This window comes from Hyperolius riggenbachi, chromosome 7, assembly GCF_040937935.1.
Source record: "Hyperolius riggenbachi isolate aHypRig1 chromosome 7, aHypRig1.pri, whole genome shotgun sequence".
Taxonomy (NCBI): Eukaryota; Metazoa; Chordata; class Amphibia; order Anura; family Hyperoliidae; genus Hyperolius; species Hyperolius riggenbachi.
The window spans coordinates 39,381,176-39,388,159 of record NC_090652.1 but is presented as its reverse complement, the minus strand read 5'-3'; positions in this window follow the sequence as shown (position 1 = coordinate 39,388,159).

The window sequence follows — 6,984 nt, the reverse complement described above, 5'->3', positions numbered from 1 at the left end:
CCAGCACACAAACTACACTGCTGCACAGCCATAGACCATTTCATGTTTGCTGGCACGCAGGTCAGGCGCAGGGAAGACTGCGCACACCGACATGACCTGCCTCAATCTGTTTCTCCAAGCAAGAGAAAATGGAGACTTCCCTATAGACAGTTTACAAATGTCCCTTAGCAAGCAGTTCAGTTTTATTGCTGCATGTAGGAACACCCAGGTGCTCTGTATTCTTTACAGCCCCACCGAAGTAAAAGGGCTACGGAAGGTCATATCTTCCCTTTTATAAAAGTTGTCTGGTTCTTCTGCTGATCATCTGCCTCTAATACCCCCTAGCCATAGACCATGAACAAACATGCAGACCAGCTGCCTGATGGGTGACTGGATTAGTGGCATGCTTGTTTGGCTGCAGTAGTGTCTGAATCACTCACCTCAAAGATCAGCAGGACTGCCATGCATTTTCCATTTAAAAGGAAAATATGGCAGCCTCCATATTTGATCCCTTTAACCACCTTATGACTGCGATTGTGGCTAGCAGGCTGTTACAAGGAAAACGTTTCACTGTACAGTGCTGTACTGGGGACAGCCCTGTCACTTGGCAGTCCCCTGGAATGGCAACAAAGGATCAATACCATAGGATGCCTATGAGACAATCGTGCTGATTGGACCTTTGAGGGGGCAGGGGGGAAAATGGCTGTTTTTAATAAAAAGGTACAGCAGCGATCAGAGCCCACCAAAAAAGCTCTGTTGGTGGGCAGGAAAGGAGGGATGAATCATTTGTGTGCGGAGTTATATGGCCCTGCAGTGAGCTGTTAAAGCTGCAAGAGGGCTGAACTGTAAATGGCCTGGTCACTAAGGGGTGTAAGCCTGTGGTCCTTAAAGGGAACCTAAACTGAGAAGGATGTGGATTTTTTTTCCATTTAACCACCCTGGCGTTCTGATTAAATCGCCAGGGTGGCTGCGGGAGGGTTTTTTTTTAAATAAAAAAAAAACTATTTCATGCAGCCAACTGAAAGTTGGCTGCATGAAAGCCCACTAGAGGGCGCTCCGGAGGCGATCTTCCGATCGCCTCCGGCGGCAAGAAATAACACGGAAGGCCGCAATGAGCGGCCCTCCGTGTTTCGCTTACCTCGTCGCCATGGCGACGAGCGGAGTGACGTCAGCCGACGTCCTGACGTCAGCCGCCTCCGATCCAGCCCTTAGCGCTGGCCGGAACTGTTTGTTCCGGCTGGGCTCGGGCGGCTGGGGGGACCCTCTTTCGCCGCTGCACGCGGCGGATCGCCGCGCTGCAGCGGCGATCAGGCAGCACACGCGGCTGGCAAAGTGCCGGCTGCGTGTGCTGCTTTTTATTTGGTGGAAATCGGCCCAGCAGGGCCTGAGCGGCAGCCTCTGGCGGTGTTGGACGAGCTGAGCTCGTCCAGACCGCTCAGCAGGTTAAAATACCAGTTGCCTGGCTCTCGTGCTGATCCTGTGTCTAAGGGCTGGTTCACACGGGCGTCTGCTGAGCTTTTGCTTGGCGTCGCGTTCAAACGCCAGCGTTTAAAAGCTAGCTTTTGGGAAGTGTTCAAGGCTAGCAGTTCTGGTCTCTGCTATTGTTTCCTGGCGTTTACTGCCTCTGAAAGCAGCATGTTGCTTTTGAGACTAGACGCAACGCTGGGATCTACTGCCAGGCTTTCATGAGAGCCTGCAAAAGCCAGCTCTAAACGCTCCCATTCACTTGCATGGGATGGCAGTAGATCCCAAAAACGCTGCGTCTGAACCAGCCCTAATACTTAGCCACACCCCCTGAACAAGCATGCAGATCAGGTGCTTTGAAGTGTGACTGGATTAACTGCATGCTTGTTTCAGGGGTGTGATTCAGCCACTACTGCAGCCAAAGATCAGCAGGACTGCCAGGAAACTTGTATTGTTTAAAAGGAAACATCCATATCCCTCTGAGTTTAGGTTCCCTTTAAGTGGTTGGTTAAAGTGTAACTGTTGGGCATAAAATCAAGTCTTTAGTTTTATCTGGTAAACAATAAGGATGCTAACCTGGCAATTCAACAAAAGTTTAAAATCACTTTCTTGTTGTTAAATGATCATTCCCCAGTTTATCTGACTCTTATTTGGTACACAAAAGGTTCCAGGGCATGCTGGATTTTTTTTTCTATTTCCTGATTGGCTGAAGCCTCTTCCTCCTGTTTTCCCCTCCCACACCTCTGTTCCTCTGGCCAATATTTCTCATGCTGAGACAATGCACTTTCTATAGTGAAGGGTGGGCAAATCAGGCAGAGGAGTAGGGCAGGAAATTGCATCAGGATTTGTTTCAAAATAGCCAGACTTAATGGGAAATGCTAAGGATTTTCTTTTTACTGTAGAATCACTAAAATGAAAATGTGGACAGTACAATACATGTTTCCTTCCCCCCCCCCCCTTCCTTCTGAGATGGTATGGCTGACAGCTCCTCTTTAACAAGACAGGTAATCTGCGTGGTGCCTGCAATTTGGCTGCCACCATAGGCTGTAATGTAAACTGCAGCTATAGTGATGCTCACTGAGTAATTTTGGTGTCTTAACATGTATGCCCCTTAAGAGTCTAGCAAAAAGATGGTAAAACTGTCTAAAGGTTCAGGGTTTTTGAGTAGGCTTGTGCATATTCCTCAGACTGTTCACATACACCCATATACAGGGATATGGGCTTCCCTATGCTTATTTGTGACTGCATCCCCTCTGATGCTCAGTGCAGTCTCGCCCTGCCCACAGATCACAGCAAACTAGAACACGAGATATACATCTAGGCCTCTCCCTGCACTGACTGCTCACCCACATTTCTGCATGTCTAATGGGGCTGATATCATACACAGATAGCTAATTGCCTTCCGCAATAGGTAATTTCACACTGCAGTCATTGCTGTAATTGCATTGCCATTGTATTGCATCAGTAGGTTCACATCTACACATTAGTGGTGTGTTGCAGCTTCTGTCATATTGATGTGCAGAACGCTGGGTTTACCAGGCGATGTGTGCAATTGGTGGCAGTGAAGCATACTGTCTGTACTGCATGCTTCACTGTATGTTGCATCACACTCAGAACATGCAATGGTGCTTGAACACCTATCAGGATGGGGGGGATGTGCCAAGGCTGCCTGGTCCTATAACACTCCTTGGGACTGCAACACTTGGATACTGGCCCCATCCAATTGTAGCTATGCTTTTATTATGTAGTTGGATGTTGCTGGCATCTTTTCAGGATGCAGCGTGTAACCTACACCCTGGTGAGTAGGGATGGTCAAGGAAATGCAAGTTTGGATGCTAACTTTATGCAAGTTGGAGAAGTTCCTGATCCCCCCCCCCCCCACTGCCTTGCCTTCTCCCAGCCTACATATATCCTTTGTCCCTATACTACCAGTCATCCTTGCTTATAAGTGTACTGCCATGCCTCCTCCTTCCAGCCTACACCTATTGGTGACCCTGTGCTGCCATGCCTCCTCCTTCCGGCCTGCACCTACCCGTGGCCTGTGCTGCCATGCCTCCTCCTTCCGGCCTGCACCTACCCGTGACCCTGTGCTGCCATGCCTCCTCCTTCCGGCCTGCACCTACCCGTGACCCTGTGCTGCCATGCCTCCTCCTTCCGGCCTGCACCTACCCGTGACCCTGTGCTGCCATGCCTCCTCCTTCCGGCCTGCACCTACCCGTGACCCTGTGCTGCCATGCCTCCTCCTTCCGGCCTGCACCTACCCGTGACCCTGTGCTGCCATGCCTCCTCCTTCCGGCCTGCACCTACCCGTGACCCTGTGCTGCCATGCCTCCTTCCGGCCTGCACCTACCCGTGACCCTGTGCTGCCATGCCTCCTCCTTCCGGCCTGCACCTACCCGTGACACTGTGCTGCCATGCCTCCTCCTTCCGGCCTGCACCTACCCGTGACCCTGTGCTGCCATGCCTCCTCCTTCCGGCCTGCACCTACCCGTGACCCTGTGCTGCCATGCCTCCTCCTTCCGGCCTGCACCTACCCGTGACCCTGTGCTGCCATGCCTCCTCCTTCCGGCCTGCACCTACCCGTGACCCTGTGCTGCCATGCCTCCTCCTTCCGGCCTGCACCTACCCGTGACCCTGTGCTGCCATGCCTCCTCCTTCCGGCCTGCACCTACCCGTGACCCTGTGCTGCCATGCCTCCTCCTTCCGGCCTGCACCTACCCGTGACACTGTGCTGCCATGCCTCCTCCTTCCGGCCTGCACCTACCCGTGACCCTGTGCTGCCATGCCTCCTCCTTCCGGCCTGCACCTACCCGTGACCCTGTGCTGCCATGCCTCCTCCTTCCGGCCTGCACCTACCCGTGACCCTGTGCTGCCAAGCCTGCTCCTCTGCTGTTCTGCCTTCTACTTCTAACCTTCATGTATCGGTACACCTATGCTGCCATACCTCCTTTCATAAAGAACCTATGTGTTTATGCTTCCATCCCATGTGTTTCCCTTCCATCCTGCACCCATCAGGCTCTCCATGCCTCCTACCAGTGTAAACCTATCAATGTCCTTAAGCTGCCATGTCTCCTTTTTAGTGTCCATAAAAACAGCTTATTGCTGGCAGCACAGGAAGGCAGATCTGCACCGCCATATACCCAGCGCTGGTATACAAATGAGTCAAAGGCTCCCAGGCATGGTTAATTCCACCCACACCTAGATGTGATCTGTCCCATGTTTACTCTGCCCCACGCAATGGCCTCCATTCACGAAGCATTACCGTATTTGGTAATGCTGAAAACAGCTGATTTTACCTTCCACGATTCCAATTGGAATTACCGACTTGTGTGGTAAAAACCTCAAATGTAATATTGCAATTCACAAAGATTTCTACATTCTGTAAATTGGGCAAAAGTGATTTGGTATCTTTCTCCAGCTGATAACTTGCTCTCTCCATGTGGTAACATTGACAACCAATGGGCAGAGCCAGGCAGCCAACAGGGAGAGCCACACAGCCTGCTTCTCATCCTGATTTGACATGGTGGAAGGCGGGTCACTCTCACAGAGCAGGGGAAGTTGGCATTTTGAGGCTTTTCTGCATCCCTTTTTAGATGTGAAAATCTGTATACTGTTATACAGAAGAGCTCCCCCTGGTGGCTGCAGCACATTTAAAGAGAACCCGAGGTGGGTTTGAAGAATATTATCTGCATACAGAGGCTGGATCTGCCTATACAGCCCAGCCTCTGTTGCTATCCCAAACCCCCCTAAGGTCCCCCTGCACTCCCTCATAAATCACAGCCATGCTGCTGACACACAGCTTGTCAGAGCTGGCTGTGTTTATCTCTATAGTGTCAGTCTGCTGCTCTCCCCGCCTCCTGCAGAACTCCAGTCCCCGCCTGCATCCCTTCCCTCCCTGCTGATTGGAGGGAAGGGATGGGGGCAGGGACCGGAGCTATGCAGGAGGCGGGGGAGCAGCTGAGACTGAAACTACAGATGTAAACACAGCCTCACAGCATGGCTGTGATTTATGAGGGATTGTAGAGTGCAGGGGGACCTTAGTGGGGTTTGGGATAGCAACAGAGGCTGGGCTGTATAGGCAGATCCAGCCTCTGTATGCAGATAACATTCTTTAAACACACCTCGGGTTCTCTTTAAAAGGGGATGCAATGGATGGAAAACCCAGACTACATTCGTGTAGCAATAGGGGTGTGCAGAGGTATCGACTGCATCAGGGCCCTTGTGCCAGAGGGGCCCCAAGGGATCCCCCCCTCAACAACAGAATTGGCTCTTTTTTTTTTTTTTTTTTTTTGGGTCCTGTACTGATAGTTTCCTTGATTGGTAACAATAATATTTATATAGTGCTTTTCTTACTTGGGACTCAAAGTAGTGATCATTAACACACGGTTTCCCATCCCCTGCTTGCACCTCTGACACTGCTTGTCCTTAATTGGTTTGGGTGTGCTGTATCAATTATGTACAGGAGTGCTGGGGGGGGCCCCAATGTAAAACTTGTACCAGGGTCCACAGCTTCTTAGCTACGCCAATGCCAGACTCGTACACACAGCGCCCTGCTGACCTGCTCCATGGTGGTAAGTGACACAGAGCAGGGCTAAAGGTCCGTACACACGACGGACTGGAGGCAACGACGGGTCCGTCGTCACCTCCCGCTGGGTGGGCATTCCAACGACAGTCCGGCGTGTGTACGCACTGTCGGCGGACAGATACGGCTGTTTGAGCGATCCGACGGGCAGATCGCTCAGAAGCAGCCATATCAGTCCGCCGACAGTGCGTACACACGCCGGACTGTCGTTGGAACGCCCACCCAGCGGGAGGTGACGACGGACCCGTCGTTGCCTCCAGTCCGGCGTGTGTACGGACCTTTAGTGGATTGAAGCATGTTTGTTTGGTAAATAACCAATTCTGCCTCATGCAGGGAATCTTTAGTAAATTTGGGAAAAGCGTAAAATACTGAATGCAGTGGTTTACTGAACTGACTTTAGTGAATTGAGGTCACTGTCTAGACGTGAGTGGAAATACTCTGTGCCAGGTAACTCCCAACTTGCTTGTTTTTAAAGATGAAAAATTATCTCCTAGGAGAAATGAAGGTGTTTTTTTTTTTCTCCTTCTAGAAGGGCTGGTTCACATGGGCATATTACCCTCCTTAGTGGTCAGGCTCTAGCTGGAAATCTGCGGCTCAAAGCAGTACTCCTGTGCCTGAGAGTTATATGCAGGAGCTGCTACAGACCACTTTTTTTTTTTCTTGTTTTTAGGGACTTAAAGCTAATGAGAAAATTGCATGGCTTTTAGACCCTAAATCTGGAAATGATCATGACTCCAGAGAGGTTCAAGGCAACAGCCGCTGCATCGTTTATCCGGGTGCTGTCCGTTCAAATGAATGGAAGCATTTTAAACGTCAATGCTTACCCTTACCACACTCAACCCCCATCTTGTCCTGGAAGCTATATGGCAGGATTGGCTGTGCTCAGCACTTCTGTGTCCCTCTAGGACATTGTTTCTCAACACGCGGTTCGCGTACCCCAGAGGGTCCACTCCCCCCCC